The following is a 24,494-nucleotide window of genomic DNA, read 5'->3' on the forward strand; positions in this document are numbered from 1 at the left end:
AGAATAGGTTGGCTTCCCAGTCCAGGTTTTTCATACTGGTGTAGAGCTTATAAGCCTATCTTCAGGTTATCAGAGCTTTCCAGTCTCTACTGGAAGGCCCGTTGCATAGTTTCTGAGGCTACCATCAAGTACTTCTGTAACCCAACAAGTAACTATTGAGACACAGATCACTCAGCAATCATCCACTCATCATGCCCAATACGACACTTCACTGAATTGTTCTGTTTAACCTTAGTGACCCTCCCCACTTACCTCTGAAGGATGACCCAGAACTGTTGACTCAGAGCATGGTATTCTGAAACCATATAGACATATTTTATATTTTCAATAGTTGTACCTGCCATATGTAATGTGTCATGACTCAATAAAACATGCAAACATCTCTGAAATCAGTTTTTTAACGTGTGTCAAAGTTAGCAAAGCTTTTTGGACCTATTCCTGGATAATTTGCCAATTTAATCTATTAACCTGTACAGTGTGAATTCTTTTAATGATGAGGAGATGCTGGTGTTGGACTGAGGTGAACAAAGTTAAAAATCACACAACAGGTTATAGTCCAACAGGTTTATTTGGAAGTACTAGCTTTCGGAACACAACTCCTTCAAATCCTCCTGTGTAGCTGGTTGGCTTTTTTTTTAGGCTCATGTTTAAAATTATAGCCAGGGGAGAAAGAATGACTAGAAAGATGACAACGAGAAGTTCCACTAAGTCCATCCAGTTCAACTAGTCATTTTGACAACATTATCTAATTTTTGTACACTGACTGCCATTGGTTGGACAATAGAAATGAGGAATGTCATACGGATTGGTTGGGGGGTTTAATTTGGAATGTAATTGTGACCCAATAAATGATTCAGGAGAAGTATATATTTACCAATAATTGAAAGCTTCAGTTATTTTTCACTCAAATACATGCTATAGAGATATAAAAAAACAAAGCTTGGGATTTTCAGTTCTAATCACTTAAATGAGTATTTTAGTTAGCATGAATTCTATTAATGACAAGTGATGTTATTCTTTGAATACAGGTGTTACAGTATAGGTATACAATTCATAACCCGTTTTGCAGCAGTAAATTCTATGTATTTTAAATTGTGTATTAATTAATCATCTCACAGTTTTTTTCTTGCAGAAAGCAGCAGTTTTCAGTTTCTCAGATGTGTGTCCGATCTGTTATCACTTGTGATACACGGCAGCTGTACTCATTTACTGGAAAGGGACTAAGCGCACAAGCGCTGGTTCCTTTCTCACAGTCGTTCTGTACTCCGACAGCGTGTAGCACGTCATCAGTGCTTCTCGCTCCGGAAACTGGCCCTTGCTGCCTTGTCACGAAACTGGGCCAACCAGTATCAGGTGACCTGAATCGAAGATAGCTGAGAGAAAAAAGTATAGCTCAGTTTGAGCTGCTGCACTGCAAAAATGAGCTGCTTCCTTTCTAGCATGCAAAAACGATCGAGCCTGCTATCTAACCACATCCTTGACCGCAGGACTGAAGGCTTGCACGCACCTGGAGGCCCCGGTACACAATAAACAAACTTCTCTCTGCAAAATCAGTCATTTTTCAACCAACCTACAATATTGGTTGAACTATTAGAAAAATAAGTAAGACGACTTTAGTTGCTTTCCACGGGAGACCTAATTTCAACCTTGTGTTATAAATAGGCTTGTCCATTATTATTTTAACATGACCAAAATTTATTGGTACAAATGGATCACCGCTGTCTATTTTAAGTATAGATTATGGTAAACTACCACCATTGTGGTCAAGTACAAGAAGAAAATACAGTTGGCTTTTGGACTATCTTTTGTCTACCAATGCTTGCAAAACAAATTAGCTGTGTTTAAAGAATTAACTCTTTCAATAATTCAGCCTTTTACAAAACTCCATAACACACCATTAAAATTCAGATTGTACGTAAAGCACAACCAGCAATTGCACTGTGTTTGGTTAGAGACTAGTCAGTGTACGATGAAGCATGAGCCAATCTAAATTGGATGAACCATGAACAACTCAGCTGGCTGAAAATGAACAGCTTTTCTCAGATGTGGGTTGTTTTCTTAAAGTGCACGCTACAGAGCGAAATAATGTTGAGTAAAGTTCATTGAAATACAAACCTCTTTTCTCTAGGGTGTAATAGGTCAACACATAATTAGAATCCAAGTAAATCTTCCATATCACAAAGAGATATTAAACGCTGGTAGCAACATCCAGGTCTCAATAATGAATCTAAAACTGAAAGTTTTTTGTTACATTATTTTTATGCTACTGTTTTTTCAATTTTAAGCAATAGTTAATAGTTAAAACTGTCACATCTACAGGCAAGGTCCCATACTAAGATATTATGTAAGACTCAAATGGAATGATCTTAAAATTTTAAAGGAAAAAGTTAAAAATAACATTAGAGAAATTTAAGCAATTATTGCTTGATGATTGAATTAAACATCACTGTACTTTAGAGTGCTCTAAACAATTACAATGTGAAGTATAGTAATTGTTAACATAAAAATTTGAATACAAAACAAATAAGGGATTTAAAGTGAAATTTCATAGCATTTGTCACTGGACACTACAATCGTTGCAATGTTAATGAAGAAAAATTGATCACTTAACATGATTATATGATATTCTTCTAACTTTTTAATGCTGAAGTATGTTAATAATCAACACATAGTTAAGAATGATTAAGAATGCATTCATTGTTCATACAGAAATGTGGCCTGCTATAATTACTCATCCCATAATTCACCGTCTTGTCATCGAATTGGTTTATTGTGGATAAAGATGATGTCACATGCCTATTATGTGTGCACATTCTTTCTTATTGGTTTGAAATTAAATATTGCTATCTGGTAAGCAATTCAAATAGCAAATAAAGGCAGCAATTAAAATGAGACAGGACCACACTTTAGGAAGCACATCTCTCAGATCCACTGTCCTAAGATCACAGCCTCCAGCTGTCAATGGATGCTCTTTACTGAGAGTTTAACTGCTCAAGTAAGGTGAAGAGTGGAGAGGAAAGAAATGATCTACCTTCATTAAAAAAAAGATGCACGGAGTCTTGAAGGCATATTATTAGTGTTGGCACATAATCTTGAAGAAAATAATCAAAATTTGGCATTTGATGGTCATAGACATTCATTGTCCCACTCGATTAAACATTTCAAACCAGTGAGGAATATTTGTGCCAAAGTAGCAATAGAATATCAAGATAGGACTTGTATTAAGACAGATAATAAATTAAAACCTTGTATTTTCAGGTCATGTTTACCCTCTGGAGGTGTTATTAAGTACAAGCAAAAACCTCCAATTATCTACTTTCTCAATTATTCATGAGACTTTGTAGAATACAAAGACTTGTTCATGATGGTGAAACTGCATAATGTTCTTTTTGTTACTTGTATTGTGTGTCTCTTAATTCCCATGCCTTTTATGTCGAGCAAGATTACACTGAGTAGTTTCACTGCACATTGATTGATGGATCTATTCCTATCATTGTGTCCGCTGATGCAATTTCTGTAGAAAGATGCATTTTCTGAGAAAACCCATTACGTGTAGAGTGGACGTGGGTTGCAGCAGGTGAGTCACTATGATAGTGTTAACAGAGTTCAGGTTATACACAGTACATATTTAACAATGCATTTAATATATATCATGCTTTTTATGGCATTCAATAGGATTATGTTTCTGATAATATTTGGCAATTTTATTTTAAAGTGTGTGTCTTGTGTTCTGCACAATAAATAACCATAGCCTAATAGCAGTGTTTCAGAATAATGACCCAATCATATTGATCAACGGCCCTCTTGCGCCTATCTTCTATGGTTAACTCATCTATCCAAGAACATAGAAACAATGTGTCATCTTATTTCATGTTACTCAGTATCTTGAATACTTCCACGAAGACTTTTCCAATTCTTCATCTTGTAGTGGGGACCTCGTTCAAAACTGGTTAGAACAGTTTACCCAACTAGTTGGCCCGATCAGATCATTTCTCACTATATACCACACAGACTGATGCAAGGCCCGAAGGTTGTCACTCTTGGTCCTAAAAAACACTCAGCCTATCTCAGATAACAGTGGAAGGGTAAGATATCTCAAGTAAAGTTAGCTGTTGCATACTGCTGCGATACAGTAGCAACACGAGTAGTATTTGCTATTAACAGGTCGCTACCATCAAGCCAAATCATCTTTCTGCCCATCACAATGTGGTATTTGAATTTCCGTGTGCCTGTGTGATGCCTGGTATGCAGGCCACAAGTGTCCATAACTGGCAGATCACATCAAACAGCACATCCCTTTGGCTGTGCATAACATGTGAGGTACTGACTGTAGCCAACCATCATTATGACCAGACCATAGGTGAGGTTCCCTAAATCTATACAGTTCCTTTTAAGACACTCCAAACTATTAAACTCTGGGTGAGAATGGATTAACTGCCTCAAAGTCTTTATTCAGCCAGATGTTCATCAGTTTCAGCATGCAACTATTTTATATAAAATTGTATAAGGAACACCTGCCCTTGTGGATACCTTTCTCCTAGAACAAATGAAATTATGTTTTAAAAGGAGCCAATTTAACTGGGATTTCTTGAATTAGTGAGAACAATGAACTTACTAATTGCCAAACACAAGAAGAATTAGTAATCCAATATATAAAGTAGAAATAAAATATGAGTCCTGAAACGATTAAACTCAAAAACAAAGCTGGATGCTTTAGGCTTTGAATTATTTGCAAAGGATTGTTGTTTTTGGTACAGTGAAGGTTTCCAGTCACATTGGCATTGTTAGCAGAACAGTGATTTTTTTGAGATTCTTGGCTTTGTAGGTTGATTGAAGCTTCTTTGTTCAGATTCCTTTTTTTTGTAAATTGGTCTGCAGTACTCGGAGTGAGGAAGTGTCTCTACCTAAACAGAGGTGTAAATAGGAGATAGTTTTTTGGTAATGACTTTCACAGAATGCTGACACTTTCCTCCAGGTGGGCACACACATGAATGTTCATTCCCATTTGTTCACTTCAGTAGAACTGAAACTAGCTTTTTAACTCCTGTCCTTGAATATTCTTGGATAATGTCTGCTTTGTGCTGAGAGGAGAAAAATAGTCAGTGCCGTCATTACCTCTTCTTTTAATGTCTCTTCCTGTCTTATTTTCCATGATAATTTACATGTGCAACATTCCATGGGCTTCACACAGGACTTTGCCACAGTCTCTGAATTTAAATCCACTGTTTATTTTGCAGTATTCCCACTTTTAAAAACAACATATTTTGGAATTAAAAGTGAAAAAGATGTGTAAATACTTAGGGGTTTCTGATCCAACACCATAACATTAGCATGCTCTTGAAATATTTGGAGCATAATGTCCAAATGTAATTCTGCAATTGGACAACACTTGTAAGATAATTCTTAATGTGAAATTATGCTGACAATCAATTTAGAATCGACTGTAGCACACGAGTGCAATGGAAGCTGAATACATTAATACACAGGACTCTCTTCTTTGCAGACAGAAAGAACATATAGATGCACTGAAATAAAAGTAAAATACTGCAGTTCCTGAAAATCTGAAACAAACAGAGAGATGCTGGACAGACTAAGCAAATGTGGCAGCATCTGTGGAGACATAAACAGAATTAACATTCAAGTCCAGCATGACTCTTCTTCTTCAGAAGAGGCTATTTTGGACTTGAAACAAAATGCAAAACCTCATATTTGTCTAAATTAAACTCCATCTGCTACTTCCTGACCCAGTAGCCCATCTGATTAAGGTTCCATTGTACTCTGAGAACATTTTCTTCACTGTCCACCACACCATCAATTTTGGTGTAATCTGCAAACTTACTAGCCATTCCTCCTATATTCACATCCAAATCATTTATGTAAATGACAGGAAGCAGTGAACCCAGCACCAATCCTTGCAGCACTTCACTGGTCACAGGCCTCCAATCTGAAAAGCAACCCTCCACCACCATCCTCTGTCTCCTATCTTCAAGCCAATTTTGTATCCAAATGGCTAGCTCTCACTGGATTCCATATGATTAATCTTGCTAACCAGTCTACCATTCAAAACCTTGTTGAACACCTTGCTGAAGTCCATATAGACAACACCTACCATTCTGCCTTCATCAATCTTCTTTGTCACTGTTTCCAAAACCTCAATCAAGTTAGTGAGACATAATTTCCCACACACAAACCCAAGTTGGCTATCTCTAATCAGTCCTTATCTTTCCAAATCCACGTAGGTACTGCCCCTCAGAATCTACTCCAACAACTTACCTACCATTGATGTCAGGCTCACTGGTCTATAGCTCCCTGGCTTTTCCTTATCACCCTTTTAAAATAAATTATCAAGTGTAGACCACGTGCACACAGAAAGTCATTAGTTTACCAATTGTTTGACTCATCTAAACATTTTAGTAAATATTATTCAAGAAACTTTATTATGAGGGAAATTATCTGCAGCTAGACTATTTTTCTTTAATTTTCACCCAATAGTGATGGGCGTGGAGGCAGGTGCTGGGAAAATAGAAGGGGACCACATCAGGACACTTCACTGATGTATTACTGTTACTGGGGAGCTTTCCTGGGACAGACTGAGAAATGGGTCAGCTGAGGAACAGGAAGTTGCATTCACAAAAAGCTACAGTGATAGCTGACATGGATCCAATGGAAGAGTTTCTCCTCCATCCTGATTCATCTACCTGTTTGATCTCAACTATTTAATCGTTGATATCTAGGCCAGTAAGGGTGCCAACTTGTTGAGGTGCTTTTGTGATATCTGAGCTGTATTGGGAGTGTCTCCTCTATCAATGGCCCGACTATGGCTCTGGAGCTGCTGATTGAACTGACAGTGCCAAGTACCTGTCTGCAATCCTTAAAAAGGTGGCCAGCTTGGAGTTGGGCAAGTACAAGGTCATCTCCTGGAAGATTTCCATAGTAGCCTCACTGCTCGCATGTGCAGGCTGTAAATCCCTATTTGGGTAATGATGCCAATAGGAGAATCCTGTTGTGGATGTTTTTACTCAGATAATCTAATGTCTTTGCACTTGCTCTTTTCACTTTATCATTTCACCAGAAATTATTGGCAAACTATAATAAAGGCCTTGCCTCTATTGGTTGGTCAAATAAGCAGGGATACAATGGGGATGGTTACAGGTGCTCATTGAGTTCATGACAAAATCTATCTGATTATCAGTTCCAAACTTTTATTATTAATCAACAGTATGTATTATATTTAATTAACAACGTTATCAGTCTCTCACTCTGTTTTCTATCAAGATGTTAAACATCATATTTTTACTGTCAATCATTTCTCCTTTTCTTTCACATTATATAATGTATATATGTGTATATAAAGACAGCTTCAAAAGGAATATTAGATTATAAAAAAACACCTTATTACAATCACCATAAAAACTGCAAAAATTAATGCAAAGCAGGAAGTTATAAATGTATGTGGACAATTTGAAAGTAATTGGTCCAAGACAGCATAAGTTATGTCACTAATAGCCGTACGTCAGCAACTCACAAAATATATTCATGAAGTCACAATATAAACCTGTCAATATATTCCCTTTTATTACATGTTTTGGAGGTGCCAGTGTTGGACTGGGGTGTATGAAGTTAAAAATCACACAACACCAGGTTACAGTCCAACAGATTTATTTGGAAGCACTAGTTTTCAGAGCACTGCTCCTTCATCAGAAGGTTAAGTGTAAGATCATAGGACACAGAATTTAGAGCAAACGTTTACAGTGTGATGTAACTGAAATTATATATTGAAAAAGACCTAGGTTGTTAGTTAAGTCTCTCATCTTTTAGAATGGGCATGTTAGTTTCAGTTCTTTTATATGTAAATCCCACAACTTTCTTAAAGTTACATTTTATGACAAGGTTTCTATAAGTATTTGCTCTACGATGAGGTGTTCACCTTAAAACACAACATCCTATCAAACACAAAAGTGCCATAGTTCCTCATGAACATGTAATAACTAATCATTTATATATTTAATATTTTAACTTTGCACTTATACCCAGATGGATCTGCAGCCTGAGTGCAAACGAATGGGAATTTTGGGTTTACGTGTGTTGTGTATGTGATTGCAAGGTGCCTCAATCATTTACATCTGTCCATCAATCCCTTCATCCATAGAAGGCTGTGCCATATCCTCAGCTCTCAAATATAAGCATCTTCCAATTATGCTCTGAAAATTATTTTATTAATATTAAATATCATTTATTCGTAATTATTATTGTATTCACTAAGTTCTGGTCCATGCATTTTCATTAATTGCGCGGAATTGTATGCTATAAGTATAAGTAACATTAAAAATTGAAAAGCTTCCTGGATTACAGTTTCGTAAACATACCATGTCTAAGTGCACGAACGGTGGTTAGATAAAGTGAAACTTATTTTCATACCTCAAGAAGATATATACATTGCGACCTTGACACTTCCTTGATTATTTCCACTAATTTACCCTGCCATTTTAATAGGGAGTACATACTACCATCTACTATCCAGTCATTTTAATAGCAAACGTGTTCTAATGAGAGTGGGAGAACATTTGAGCACTTCTAACATTGGCAAAATGAGCATAGTTTTAAATGCATCGAACGGACACCGAGGAAGCGACCTCTAAGCCTGCCAGTGTAAGACTTATTGATACATTTAGGGAGATAGGGAATGCAAATATGCAAATAGTGGGACTTTGTTTTGCTTTATGTGAGTTATATGTTGCATTGACATGTTTTCTGTTAAACTGTGTTTTCTTTCTCGGCCCTTTTCAATTATATCCATAAGTAATTGTTGGTTCTGATTTCCAAATATAAATTCACTGAGAGCAAAGGAAAATTTTAATGTAAAGAAAAGCTTAGAGCTCCAGAGAAATGCAAGTTGCAAGTGTCGTTTGGAACTGAGCCTTAGTTCTACTCCCTCTCTGTGCTGAGTTCGATTTTAGCAAGTGTGGAAGCATAGACCCAGCAATAGGCTCCAGTTCCTTAGAGAGAAAACATTAGCTAGAAGTTTTAACATATAGTCACTTCTGCTGGGAAGTGTTAGATGAGGATAGAATCAAGCTCATTTGTGATACTTACTATTGTTGGATAAGCTGCCAAAGTTCACAGTCTTTAAACAGAGAGAATAGCCAGAAAGATGCTGACACCCCTATACATTGTACCACAGGAGGGAGTCAGCAGCATTAGAGGAAAAAGAAAGAAAACTATTTCTATTTAATTTTCTCCCTTGTTTATATGATTAACATACCTGAGTTGACTGCATTCAGTGGGAAATACCAAGTAGCATACTGTTAATCAAGGGTTAGACAATTCAAGGGTTATACAAATTCTAATTGTGTACGTGTTGCTTTATGTACATTCTAGAAAGAACTGCAGGAAATTGCAGCAAAAGCTGTAGTTCTGTCTTACTGATCTATTACACGATCAAATAGCTTTAATTTTAGCCTGCATGCCTGTCTAATCTTGAACAAAAATATCATCAGCAGTTCAGAGCTTTAAGGGGTGATTTAGCTCAAACAAAAATCTGTCAAGTATAAGATTAGATTACCTACAGTGTAGAAACAGGCCCTTCAGCCCAAATCAGCCCTCGAAAGAGTAACCCACCCAGACGCATTTCCCTCTGACTAATGCACCTAACACTATGGGCAATTTACCTGCCTTGCACATCTTTGGACTGTGGGAGGAAACCCACACAGACACAGGGAGAACATGCAAACCCCACACAGAAAGCTACCCGAGGCTGGAATTGAACCTGGGATCCTGGTGCTGTCAGGTAGCAGTGCTAACCACTGAGCCACCATGCCAGTCAAGGAAGCAGTTTTAAAGCCTTCCATTCTTAGATAAAACTAAATGATAAGATTATAACTTTGCAAACATGGTATATGACTTTGGTAAGGATGTCCATGTAATGACACTTGGCAAAGATAACAGCAGCACTGAAAAAGAATTGAGTGCTTTTAAAACCATCTTTAAGCAGAAGATAGCCTGTCTCTTGGGGACTGGCTAACACAAACCGAGTTAGTAACTGTTCATGGCCAAAGACCTATTAGACCAAAACAGAAGCATTTTTACAAGTATAAGGAAAATAACTCGCGGAAGAATTTAATTGGTGAATTCCGTGGAGGGTAATGTGAGTTGCTAATTAAGAGAGGTGCCAAAAGGACACTACACAACAGCAGATAGGTATGTTGGTATTGAAGAGCTCTATTTTAGTTAGACTAGGAGCCAGTGAGCAGTTAAGGATTTGTGATCTTTTACATCCACATGCAAGAGCAATTCATGCATTTTAATGTAGATATAAAAGATTCCATGATGCTCATAGAAGAGGGGTAGGAGAGTTCTATTTTTGTATTAGCCAATAGTAAACCCTCAACAAAGAGCACCCAAACAGATTGTTCAATCTTATTATCATTTTATTTTCATGGGACATTGCACAAATTGATGGGTTTTTTTAATTTCCGATACTAAAACTGTGTAGATCACCAATGGTGTGAAAAAACCTGAACAGAATTCCTACCCTATTCCATTGTTATGAAGATGTGTCATCTAAATACTCATTGTTAGTTACATTGTGTCTGGGCAGATATATATCTTGAACTTTTTGGAAGATACATTGTACAGAACAAAAGACAATAACTGTAGCAGCAACAATTTTACATTTGCAAGGAATAAGCTGCTTGGATGGAGATGCCAAACACTATCAAACAGAAGTGACGCGCACCAGTTTGTAGGTGAATAAAAGAATAGCGGATTTGATCAGACAGAGTAAAGGGAGATATCTTGACCAAAACAACAGCTTTTCCTTGTTGTCTTCCTTTTCTCTGAAATCACGCTCTTCAAGGTTTGTGGGTTATAAACTCTTTAGAAGGTCTCATCATCACAACTAGAGAGTTCCTGAAGGAAGAAGTCTTGATTACTGCAACCCAGGAGTTCCTAAAGGATCCAGAATCTCCCACTATTGTCTCCCAGTAATGAGGTTTCAGCCAGCCAAACCGGATCCAGGAAGAAATCCTGGCTTGTGCAGAAGTGACCTTAGCTACAAACCAACAATCTAAGCTGAATTGTATATTTTCTTTTTGACTGTGTCAATTTCATCAAGTTTCAGTGAGGGTTTCTGGCCATGACGCCTGGCCGGTTTTCTCACTGTGTCTTACCAAACACACCTCATTAACACCCTAACACTCTCCCGACCTGAAACAACACACCATTGCAGGAATATTCTAGAATGGGCTGGCATCCCTGGTGCCAACACTCTCTTTAAAAGGTGATTGTGTACTTGGACAAGTTTGGTTTCTCTAGAGCTACCCCTGCACTGTTTTTGATCCTTGCCCTGGACATGGCAGAGAAGAGAAAATTGGTGTCTCAGTTTGTGGGCAGGAATCTGGAAGGATGGTGCCAAGATTAGAAGTCCTTTTTCCTCAAGACTAACAGAGGAGGCCACGAGATAAGACCATGCCGATCTGGTTGGAGGTTGCCACCCACATCAGTGCAGACTCAGTCATTTGGACGAATGCACAACAAATAGGAAGAAGGTCAATGAGTATAAGTGCCATCCATCTTCATCTCCCTTCCTCTCTGTCCTTCCATGATGGAAACAGACCAAAATAGTGCAGGAAGAGTCAAGGTGGGTGGTCGGCTGCAAGACTCCTCATCCTTATGAGGAGAGGATCCTGAGGGTCACTATTCACAGTTGACTGACCATGTCCAAACCCCTGGATTGGAATTGGAGACTGTCCTTAACTTACTGTCCTAGAAACCCCTGATGAAAGGCTACATCATGTGGCTTGACTCAGGACTGTTGATAACTACAACATGCTTCTTGGATTTATATCTGCACTAAAGAACATGGCAATATATCATTACTGTGCACCTGGTGATTCTGGCTGGGGGACAAGGCGTAAAAATGCAAGACGCTGTGAGTATCCAGGTAGGCTTAGAGGATGTGACAGAGAGTTATGATAGTGAGTGAAAAGCCCAGAGACACAGCCTGGTCCAGTCGATGAGCTGGGGGTGTGTCTTTGGATGCAAGGAGTCCTTGCTACAGCATTACAATAGTAGTTGCCAGGACATACAAGTGTTCAGTACTGAAGGGCAGATGCACTTTGTAAGCGGATTGCAGATGCACCACAAGATTTATTACAGGATGATGACACATGTTGCATGCCAATGTCTGCAGATGTGGTTGTGTGTGGCTGATACCCATGGATCGTGATCTGAGATGCTGTTGTCTGATGACCAATCTGGAAGCCCTTCACAGTCAGTGCCGACCTAAAGTCACCAGGTACCAGCTCTGACTTCCACATTGAGAATTCTCCACATCTAGTTTGTTCGGGCAGGTGGTACAATAGGAAACTGCATATTCGTGAGGCGAGAAGTTAAGAAGGAATTTAACAAACGATAATCTCCCTTAATAGGCTGCCTGGTGACAATCTCGCCTCAATACCTGGAATTTGGTTAAGAGATGCAATGAGTTGTTCGTGATGTTGAGATGGGTCTCACGGGAATTCTCAAATGATTCTGTCACATTCCTCACCACTGGGCACATTGCTCAGGCCCTATAAGATTCCACCCTCTGTGACTAATTGTCTTTCTCTGAATTTACCTGTTACTTGGCAAATGTACTTTTAAGATGACATTGTAGATTTTTAAATAGTTTTTCCCCAGACTTGGATATTTTACAAATCTGCACAATAGTTTTCAATAAGGTAATTATATATATTTGCAGTTCAATCATTTTGCTAATAACCTTTACATTTTTACTTGTGGACATTTTTTTGCACTAACCTTGTTTTTTAATTGTTACTTTAGGAACTTAGCTGGTTGTTTCTCATGCTGAACACTATACAGTTTGATATAACTGAGAGAAAGTGAGGGCTGCAGATGCTGGAGATCAGAGCTGAAAATGTGTTGCTGGAAAAGCGCAGCAGGTCAGGCAGCATCCAAGGAACAGGAGAATCGATGTTTCGGGCATAAGCCCTTCTTCAGGAATGTTATTGACAGTTTGATATAACTGTCAATATCACATCTCTTTTTAAATTGAAATTTTGTTATGCACAGTGAAGGAATGGGACAAGGAAGGCAATCGGCCAATCACTCTGAACTCAGTTGCAATGTCATGTTAGAAATCAGATATCTCAATATAATTTAACAGTAATGCAATGAGTGAATTTTAAGGGTTGCTCTTTTTTGTTTTAACTAAAAGAAAATTCAGTTGAGCTTTTCAGGTAACCAATTGATAAAAGCACGGATTGTATACAGTAAGATACATGGACAGGGGGACACCATTTCTATTTCTGGTCTGTTCTGAGTGATTTGATCTTAACCAGGGCAGCAGGAGGGAGCATTCATAACTGCTTCCGCATTATTGAGCCAGAAAGAAAAATCAAACAGGTTTCCTGTTCCTCTCCAGTCAGAGCAATTGGAAAATGTACACGTGGACTTCAGGAGAGAACAAACTAAAGTCCAACCATGCTGTCCTTCATGTTTGAGTAGCTTGCTGATGTGATTTATCAACATCACATGGGAAAACTGGCCTCACTTGAATGAAGGGTGGCATGGGTGAACCATATCCCATAATGAGCCAACACCCTTCAAAGGAAAGGAGCGAAAACTGATTAAACGTCATAAACCTGTTTTGATTCAGGTCAAATCTCATGCCGAGTTCCATGGTTACTATAAGGGAACCTTGCTGTGCAGTTTGTATTTAACATGCTGACTCTGTTTTCCATTTGCAAAGACCTCTACTCACTTGCAGCCGCATTACTATTTGAAGACATCCCCAAATGAGCAGAACCATTGTTTAACTTACCTCACAGCAAGGACTCTTACAGCTTGGTAAGGTGGTACAGTGTGATATTGGTACTTGAGTTGTGGAGAAGTCTTCTTCTCACAAGTCTTTCTTCTCAGTGATAGTTACTTGTATGCATGTGACTCTGTTTGAACAGAAACAAAATGATAAATCAAGACAATTGTTGGATAGAACAAAAATCATAAAATATTGGAAAATTTTCTTTGAAGAATGCACATGCTTGCACTGTTGTTATTCAATCATTTTGCACTTAAGTGTTTGAACAAAAGGAAGTAATCATACGCTCTGTCTAGGTCAAACTCAGGTCTAAGAGGTGAAAAGGACAAGGCAACACATCGCTCCACCCAGTTTCTTATTAGAGAGAAGTGTTATCTGCCTTATCTCAGTGGGATAAAAAGGTGCAAAGAAATTTGTTCCAAAACAATGTGCTGAAATATACAAAATTGACGAATTTAAATCACATCGACCTGTAGAGTAAAAACATGCTTCTAATCTTCTGAGAAGATTAAACCTGCATCCAGTTTGTTAAGGCAGCTGATGATAATTAAAGGCAACATTGAGTAGATCAAATTATTTTTGGCAGTTACTGAAACCTACATACAGACCAACAAAGAATACATTGTATCTTTAGATGAAACACAGACCATTGCAATATTTCACTCTTGCGTTTATACTGAAACCATGTGCCTTGTGTTGGGACTGGTGTGGTAAACAATTCAGAGGGGAATTCAGAAATCAGAACCACCCTGCAGAGGTTTTACAGTAAAGCACAAAGGAGCTGCAACATGGTGAAAAGAGTACTATTGCAAATACTGAAAAAAATCAGCTACCAGATAAGGAATGTAGTCCAAGATAGCACTTGTTAATCCACCCAGAATTTTGTCAGCATTTCACGTCAAACTGGAAAAAAAAGTCACAATTATTTTAATTTTATAAATATCTTATATTTCTATAATTTGTAATTCTATCCAATAAGAATAAATATGGAAATAGCAAGATAGTTTGTGACATGATGATAAGTAACATGATAGCTCAAATAAAGACTGTATTTTTACTATGAGGATAAATATAGCAAGTCTTTCATGCCGAAAGGAAACCTTCTTCAAGGGAATACAAAGTTGAGGAATTAAGTTCCATTGTTACATTTCTTTATAACCTTCAATCAGTTTTTCCACAAATATTGATCCAACTACTTAGTGAAGATTAGAGTTGGTTCAGAATCAAGTCTCATCCATGGGTAAAAAGCCCAAATGTGCAAAATGAAAGTTTTCCTTATCTCATGCCTTCCTTGAGTTTTGTAAATGTGATACATCTGATCTCTGATGAACGTTTTTCCATTTATCTTCTATGTAAAAAATGTCAAGTCTTCTTTCCTCCAGCCAAGATCAATTTAGAGGTTTGGCTATCCTTCATAACATCAGCCTTTAAAACCTGGAATGAATCTGCTCACTCGTTCCTGAATCCACTCTATATTGCCTCTATATCCTTTAAGAAAGGACGATCAAAACTAAACACCATATTAAAGAATTAGTCGCACATTAATCTGTAAAGTCTCTATAAAACCTACTCTAAATTGTGGTTTAAAGCTCCCAAATAAGTTCCAGTATCAAACTTGCCTCATTAATATCTACATGACAGCAGAGAGCTATTTTCACAATGTGCTGTAGGTACTCTCACATTTGCTGTTGGGTGCTGTGTTCCAGGATTCTGATTGAGCAATGATGGAGGAACAGCAATATATTGCCAATTCAAGATGATATTTGACTTGAAATGGATATTGGAAAGGGTAGCAATCCCATTCACCTACAGCCTTTATCTTTTTAAGTGGTCGAGGTCACGTGTTTGGGCTGGGCTTACTAAGAGATCTGAGCACTTTACTCCTGAAAGCTTTTCATTTTGGCTATACCAATAGAAACCTTATCATGTTACTTCCTGAAATGTGAGCCTTGTGTCTTTTAAGAGGAGGGCTTGTTTGGGCTGGGTCGAACCTAGTACCACAATTCTAAATACTCTTATTTTTATCCGGAGGGCTCACTGATAATATTACCTAGTATGGTGATGAAACGTCTGAAAACAAACCTTCCAGCTCAGCAAGCAAACCTCCATCCATAATCAGGTATGTTCTACATTGAGCACGTGATCTTCTCCATCAAGTCATTATCTAGATGGTGGAGATTGACTTTTATCCAGCCTGGTTAATCTTGTTTGTAAATATTGTCAATAGCAAAGTCTCAAAACACAGTGAGACTCCACTTGTTACTTTGTATTGAGCATAACTTTTAATTCTTGTCACAATCTCCCTTTTTTGTTCTTAAAATAATACTCAATCATCTAATCAGCTACATCTGCACATTAAGTGTTATTATTGACCTTGCATGAGCAGCTTTGTCAAACATTGAAAGACCACCCCGCCCACCTATTTAGTTATACCTTCAACATATCATAGTGTGTTTATGAGATATGACCTCTTCCTTCTCAAACCATGCTGTCCATTCTCAGAAATGTGTGGAATCCTTCATAAAAACTCCCACAACAGTATCCTGTCCTTTAACTTCTGATGTTAACAAAAATGATCCCCTGAAGCCTAGTATTTTATTATGTTAACCGCACCTTAAAACATAAACCAACAGATAATTTTGATTTATTACAGATAGTGCCTTATTGTTGGCTCATGGAGACTATAAATTATGTTATATTGGTGGCAATTTCGTGGGACAGGCCTATAATGCCTTATTCATATCTATTGTCAGCCTGTCAATAATAGCTGGGGGCACCGCTGGCTAGGCAGCATTTATTGCCCATCTGTAATTTGCCCAGAAGGCAGTTAAGAGTCAACCATATTGCTGTGTGTTTGGAGTCACATATAGGCCAGACCAGAAAGGAACAGCAGTTTTCTTCCCTAAAGGACATTACTGAGACAGGTGGATTTTTTTTCCTCCCAACAATTGATAACTGATTCATGGCCATCATTAGGCCCTAATTTTTGTTGAATTCAAATTCTACCATTTGCCTGGTGGGTCTCTGGATTTACAGTCCCATGATAATACCACTGGGCCTGGCTGCCCTTGAGACGGTGATGATGAGAGCCTTATTGAACTGCTGCAGTCCAAGTGCATCAAGGATGCCTCTGTTGCTATAAGACCATAGAGAAATGATTTGACAGCCTGACATGGCATATTGTACAAAGGAAATACAGTAATATCCCGAAGGAGTTGAGAGGAGCGATGCTCAACTACATCCATGCAAGTTAGGTGATGTGCTCTACTGGCCAAATTTGAGAGATGAAATCAAGGACCAAGTGTTTGTAATAAGTGCCCCAGGCCAAGTAATCTAGAGAGATGCTGGTATACTCATTCCCAAACAGACCACAGATAAAGCTAGGAGCAGACCTCTTCAGACTTGCAGGAACTAACTATCTTGTCACAATTAGATACAATTCTGTCCACTCAAATCAACAGCCACTGCCAACACACACTGCAGTTAAGAGAAACACACGAGTTAAGGTCTGTGTATGCAATGTATACACATGCTGATGGAAATAATGAACTGTTAATGTAAAGTAATGTATACATTGGTAACTTGGGTAACTAAAAGATGTTCATGATTATGCATACTTTTTTTTGTTTTTTGCAACAGAAGAGGGATATTTGAAATCATGTACAAGTGTTTGTTCTAGTCTGTCATAGTCATGTGACCTCTACCATGAAGCGGATGGTTGGCAGACATCTGAAGCTTCACTTCAATAGAATTTGTTTTGGGCCCTCTTGTAGCACAGTGGTACTTTCCCTATCCCTAGACCAGAAGGTCCAGGTTCAAATACCACCTGGTCCAGAGGTATGTAATAACATTTCTGAATGGGTTGATTAGGAAAAATAGGCGAAGTAAAATCCTCGTGTTGAGCACACTGCTATGTTGCACATATGAAACATGAACATTTTCAAGAACCTTTCTATTAATGCAAGGCAAAAGCCTGCAGCATTACATCTCCCAATATCATTAACTCAATTATTCAACTTTTATTTTATATAAACAGAAATAAAATATTTGTCTATGAAGTTTAAATAGAGTGTAACAAATTTATTCTCTGCCTTAAGAGTTCTGTCCGTGAGTTGAATAGAATTTTACCATGGTGTTTCCCTTTAACGCTGATGTACCATGTGCAATACTTAAGCTGTGACTCCTTCCAAAGGGCTGTCCTGCTGAAACAGTAAATGTTTGACTACATGGTTTTGGTTTGATTCTCTTGAGATTCTGGTGATCCTGTATTTCCTTGACCATGCTTTGTTAGAACTGTAACAGACTTAGCCACATCCGCTGCTACTGTGGTTGATTGTCCTGGCACATCCACTGTCATTTGCAAAGATCTGTAGACTGGGCTAAATGTGTTTTTTCCCTGACAAGATTACTGTCTCTGTTTCTAGTTCGCCTGATATGGAACTGCTGTTGTGCATGTCCTCTATTTTGCACGGCCCTGGGTCCATCCACCCCGACTCAAAGTTTTCCCAATGTGATTACTCAGAACTTGGAAGCTTGAAAAGAGAGTCTGTTGTATATTGGAACCCCAGGCAATTGCTGCAGCAAACTGATCATTTCTAAGATACACCCACATTGTTTGGATCTGTGCCACTGTCATTGCTGCTGCTGCAACTCTGGTCTTGCCGTATACTGCAATGCAGCCAATTCATTTGTGACTACACACATTCAACTAGTGCACTCTTTTATGTTCTTCACTAGAATCACAGTATATTTGTATTCTATGATGCAGGTTACACTCACGCTGGTCCTTGCTACTAAAAGAATGAATGCTCCAGGATGTTGCATGATGCTGAAGCTTGGATGCTAGTTGGACTTCAGTTGGCTCATCTACAAAAATAAGATATACTTGAGTGTTAATGTAAGGCATCCCTTTAAATAAAGGATGCATATGTGTCACGTAGAATGTATGCATGTGAGTGTGTGAATGTAGTAGTGAGTTAATGAGTTAGTAAATTGTTTTCTATGTGAAGATTTTAACTGTACCTAGAATGCAACATATATGAAAAGCAACTAGGCCTTAATAAGTTCACAGATAATTCTGTAATTTTGACTAGACATTCTTAACAGACTGTTAGACAGTGTGATATAAAATATCTCTAATTTTTGATCCAAATAAAGCTTTCATTCATGTGTTGTGTATTGATTTACTCAAAATGGGATTGAATCTTGAATTCTACCAGACAAAACTGAAGAAGTAATATATTCATTAAATAATGTTTGGTTTGACTCCATTCCTATTATTTACAAGCTGGTAGATTTGGACTTCTTCATATTTACTGCACTTTACGCTCTCTATTTCATCAGTGTGTTAAAAAATGTTTTACACACTGTGTTTGTGAAGATTTATGGCCATGACAAATAATATTAGTATTGAAATGAGTTGTTAAAGAAATAACTAACTGATGTAATTATTTCATTCAAAAATGTTTATGGCATGTGGAAGAAATATATAAGCATTTTAACAGTCAAATAAAGTTGCATTTCTTATACAAGTGGTAACTGGTGAATGCCTTAACATGATGTAAGGAATTTTAGAAAGATTATTGTTTATCAATGCAACATCAAAGTGAGCAATATGAAACAAGAACAACAAATATTTATGTGATTTCTTTATTACAGGATAATTTTTCACGATGCTTCACAGAAGCGTACATATTTTCTAATAAGCTTCTTCAAAGACATTATTACACACCTGAGACTTGAAAACAAAAATCAAGACACTAATTGACATCACGTCAAAAAAAAGAATGTAATTAGTGAAATATAACAACATTTTTCTCATTTCACACTGAACTATTACATCTGTTTTATATCTCTATATTTCCTATACGACCATCAACACTCGCTCTGCCTTTCGCTCTGGCCGCTCTCACAATCTGTTCCACTCACTCCTCCTTCCCCTCTGTCATTAACACAATATAAGACCATTTTCCAGCCCTTTTCAGGTCTGAAGAAGAGTTTGTCTGGACTCGAAACGTTAACTCTGCTTCTCTCTGCACAAATATGACTGAACATTTGAGCTGATTTTGAAAGTTGTACGTGCAATATGTTGGGTGACAATAGTTCATTACTTGGTCAAATTCTCTCATTCAGACGAGGCTCAAATACAGAAATGAAACTGAAATCAGCATACTCTAAGTGCTGGGCTACAGAGTGGGGACAGGATTGTGCATGGCATTTGTAACAGACAATGTGTTTCTTTTTCACACATGTGCGTTAGATTTATAGAATTGATGATGTTCCAAATGTGGGGTAGTTTATTTCAAGGTTTCAGATCAGAGCAGCAAAAACAGTGTGAAAGAATATGCTGAGCTGTCCAAGTAATTACTTTGTTGATACTGCCACATTAATAAATTAAAAATATAGAAATGAATTGGCTTGTATTGTGGAAGGTCCTTATTCCTGATTGGCAGCTTATTGTACCTGTCCGTTTTTCTGAAAGATAATTCAAAATTGTAACAAGAATAAAAACTTCTAAGCTGCAACATTTAGTTGACTGTCCTGGCTGCTTCAGAATGGTGGACAGTAAATAAAGATTAGTGGAAGAAATTAGATGCCTTTGAAATGTGGATGTGAAGATGTAAGATTACATTAAACAAATGTTAAGACAAACAAAGAGGTGCTTGAAATTGCAAGAGCAAAAAGAAAATTCTGAAGAGTGACTATCTGAAAAGAAAATATCAGTATTTCCACAATTTGATCAGAATCTGAGAAGCTCCAGAGATCTGTTCCAGTGGAAAGCAGCAGAAAGAAAGGATAACTCAGGCATACCTGGATGATGGATATCACAGATGAGTCAAAATTGCTTGTGACCAGGATTTATATCCTATTCAGTTGGACACTGCATGCATTTCATATTTAGGGTTCTAAGGTTACAAAAGTCTTCAACCTATATTGTGTAAGTGCCTGCTTAATGCAATTCCCCTTGAAGGGCCTCGCATCATTCAAGTAGACCTTGTCTGTCAGATGGAAAAACATTTTCTCCACTCTGAGTGTGGTCACAGACATTCTTCATTTCCACTGCGCATTTATCATCTTCATGATTGCAGAAGGCAATGCCAGGTTGAAACTGACACAGTGAATGGTAGGCTCAGCCTGTTCACCAAAGGGTCCCTCCAAATTGCCATATTCCTTTCTTCCTTGCATTGCCTGCTCACTCCATCAATAGTGACTTCCAAATGTACCCAGCCACCTCTTTCATTTATGTCTTTATAGCTCAACATTCCCTCTGGAGCACCAGCCTGATAGCTTAACCATGCCAACCATTATGCTGCACTGTGTCCCCTCATCAAAGCCAGAGTGGTGGTAACCATCGATGACCCTCTCCATCCCCCACAGTAATCCAAGTCATCTAATGCACTTTTTTCTCCCATGTTGACTTAAATGTTGAGTTGTCTCCTCCATAACTATTCCTCTCCATGCTGCCTCCAATTCCTGACTTTCCTAGCTTTTAAATCACAACAGTGGAGGCCTCTGATAACCTCCTTTGACTTTCATTTAGCTGACCACCAAGGCTGACTATGGCTCACCTCCTGACACACTTGGACGGATTAATTGATCTCTGTGCAGTCCCTTGACTGACTTACCATGAATCTCTGGACCTGCAGAATTGATCCTAAACTATGCCCCATACTGTAGTAATATGGAACCACTGATCTGGACTGCCCAAAGTGGCCAAGTGACCATTTTCAAGGACTGAGAGTTGATGCTATCCTTGACTTACTGTACTATAACCCCCAACTGATGACAGTCCCCTGGACTGAAGACTGCTCCCCTTAGAATTTGAGGCATGATCATTTGGCTGAAGCTGTGTGTTTGCTGCTCACGCTGGTGTCACATGTTGTAGGCATGACACTGATATAACACAATGCCATACACCAATATGCCCACCCACTTAACTGATCACTGTTGACCACTGAGACAAGCTGTCTGGCTTTATGTCTGCAGTAAAAAGAAGTCAAGACAGAAATGCTGTGAATATTAAGCAAGCGCAGTGTAAGAGTGCTAAAAGAGCAATTGAAGAGTGTGATGTACACCCTGTTCCAATGCATAGGTTTGGTGCTTTTACCCACATGCACAATGACCTGGCATCAATGAAAGATATCAGTGCACTCTGAAGTGCAGCATTTAAGTGGAGAATTTTATTCTAAGTGAGTTGGAGATGTGCCACGATGATGTAGTGAGGCTGGTGCATGGCTGATGCCAAACTCCATGGATGGGGGACGTCGGCATTCGCTGCCCATGGAACATATCTGAAGATATCAAGGATTGCTCTCAAAGCTGGAAGTCCAGAGGAACAAGTGTTGAGCTAGAGCTGCTAGATGTCCATTCTGAATTTCATGTTGGGAATTGTACCTGTCTAGTTTCTCTTGGGCATGTGGGAGATTATTATTGCATATCAATGAGGCAAGGTGAGGAACTGAAAACATGTAAATGCATGCAAATATGGCTCATAGAATTCTACAATCGTACTGTATAGAAGAGGTCCTCAGTCCGTCGAGTGTGTACAACTTAAAATACACTACTATCAATACTGGTCCTGCCTTCTGGCACTAACTCATAGCCTTGAATGGTTTGACACTTTAAGTGGTCATCCAAGTACCTTTCAAAGGTTGTAAGGTTTTCTGCCTCAACTATTCTCCCAGACAATGCATTCCAGATTATCACCACCCTCTGGGTGAAAGCATTTCTCCTCAAATCCCTTCTAAACCTCCTGTCTTTCACTTTAATAGGGTGCTCCCTTGGTCTTGACCCTTCGACAATGGGGGAACAGCTGCCTTCTATTCATCTTGAGTTTAGATCAGAGTAGTGCTGGAAAAGCACAGCAGGTCAGCCAGCATCCGAGGAGCAGTCTATTCACCTTGTCCATGCCTGTCATTATCTTATATACTGCTCAACCTTCTCCACTCTACAGAAAACAACCTGAGCTTATCAAGCTCTTATCAAGTCTCTCTTCCCAGCTGAAATGCTCCACCCTGGGCAACATCCTGGTGAATCTCCTATACACTCTCTCCAGTGCAATCAGATCCTTCCTATAATGTGGTGACCAGTACTGCACACTATACCCCAGCAGTGGTCTCACCACAGCTCTGTATGTTTCCAACATACCTCCCTGCTTTTAGAATCAATGCATGAACTGATAAAAGCAAGTATCCTGTATCCTTTATTGACTAACCTGTTAACCTATTCAGCCATCTTCAAGGAACTGCGAACAAGCACTCCAAGATCACTATGTTTCTCTGAGCATCATATACTCCTGCCATTCATTGAGTGTTCCCTTGTCTCACTTCTTCTTCCAAACTGCATCACCTCACATTTATCATCTGCCACTAACCTGCCCATTTTACCAAAATGTCTGTCTTCCTGTAACCTGATACCGTTCTCTTCACTGTCAACTACTCAGACAATCTTTCTGTCAATTGCAAACTTACCTACCAATGCTCCAACATTCACATCTTGATTACTAATGAATATCACAAACAATATGGGATCCAGCACCGACTCCTCTGGTGTGCCAGCCTCCAGTCACATAAAAAGCTACTACTAACCTCTGTCTCCTGCCACTAAGCTAATTTTCGATCCAACTTGCCAAATTACTCAGACTCCCAAGAGCGTTTACTTGTTTCAAATCATTTTCCCATATGGGACTTTGTCAAAAGCCTTACTGAAATCCATATAAATTAGCTCTTCAAAAAATTCAATCAAATTCATTAAGCATGTCCTCCCTCTGACAAAGCCATGCTGATGATCTCTGATCAAACCTTACCTGTTAAAATGGAGATTAATTTTCTCCTTCACTATTTTCTTGCCATTCTGCGCTAATATTCCCATCTCGCGATTCAAATGTTGGTTGCACATCAGACTTATTTCTTGGCGTCAAGAATCTCACTTTCTAAAGCTGCCACATTTTCCCAATCGATTTGTCATTGCCCGCAGGTGGGAAAATTCAGCTCAACATCTTAGTACTTTTGTCTAGACTTTCAGCTCCATCATGTTGGACATGCCATTGCACAACAGTCATCGATGACACAGTTCCATGCCATAACTAAACAGGTAAGAAGCAGGACAGAAACTTGTTATTATAGAGTCATAGAGATGTACAGCATGGAAACAAACCCTTTGGTCCAACTTATCCATGCTGACCAGATATCCCAACCCAATCTAGTCCCACCTGCCAGCACCCGGCCCATATCCCTCCAAACCCTTCCTATTCATAGACCTATCAAAATGCCTCTTAAATGTTGCAATTGTACCAGCCTCCACCACCTCCTTTGATAGCTCATTCCACACCCATACCATCCTCTGTGTGAAAAAGTTGCCCGTGAGGTCTCTTTTATATCTTTCCCCTCTCACCCTAAACCTATGCACTCTAGCTTTGGACTCCCCGACTCCAGGGAAAAGACTTTGCCTATTTACCATATCCATGCCCCTCATAATTTTGTAAACCTTTATAAGGTCACCCCTTAGCCTCCGACATTCCAGGGAAAACAGCCCCAGCCTGTTCAGCCTCTCCCCATAGCTCAAATCCTCCAACCCTGGCAACATCCTTGTAAATCTTTTCTGAACCATTTCAAGTTTCACAACATCTTTCCGATAGGAAGGAGACCAGAATTGCACACAATATTCCAACAGTGGC

The 24,494-nt window shown here is 38.7% G+C and overlaps 1 long non-coding RNA gene across 2 annotated transcripts in view; it reads right to left on the reverse strand.

The window, feature by feature from the left end:
• Window positions 1-588: 588 nt before the first annotated feature.
• The window catches only part of LOC122563647, a 55,669-nt gene continuing 31,763 nt past the window's right edge, over window positions 589-24,494 (reverse strand). Inside the window, exons 3-4 of one of the 2 annotated variants that reach the window (XR_006315683.1) lie at window positions 13,823-13,946; window positions 589-2,233 (exon numbers count right to left, since the gene is read on the reverse strand). This is a non-coding gene — a long non-coding RNA (uncharacterized LOC122563647). Of the gene's footprint in view, window positions 4,905-13,822; window positions 13,947-24,494 lie in introns of both variants that reach the window. The other variant, XR_006315682.1, reaches the window with a different exon arrangement.

Source organism: Chiloscyllium plagiosum, chromosome 27, assembly GCF_004010195.1.
Source record: "Chiloscyllium plagiosum isolate BGI_BamShark_2017 chromosome 27, ASM401019v2, whole genome shotgun sequence".
NCBI classification, from domain to species: Eukaryota; Metazoa; Chordata; class Chondrichthyes; order Orectolobiformes; family Hemiscylliidae; genus Chiloscyllium; species Chiloscyllium plagiosum.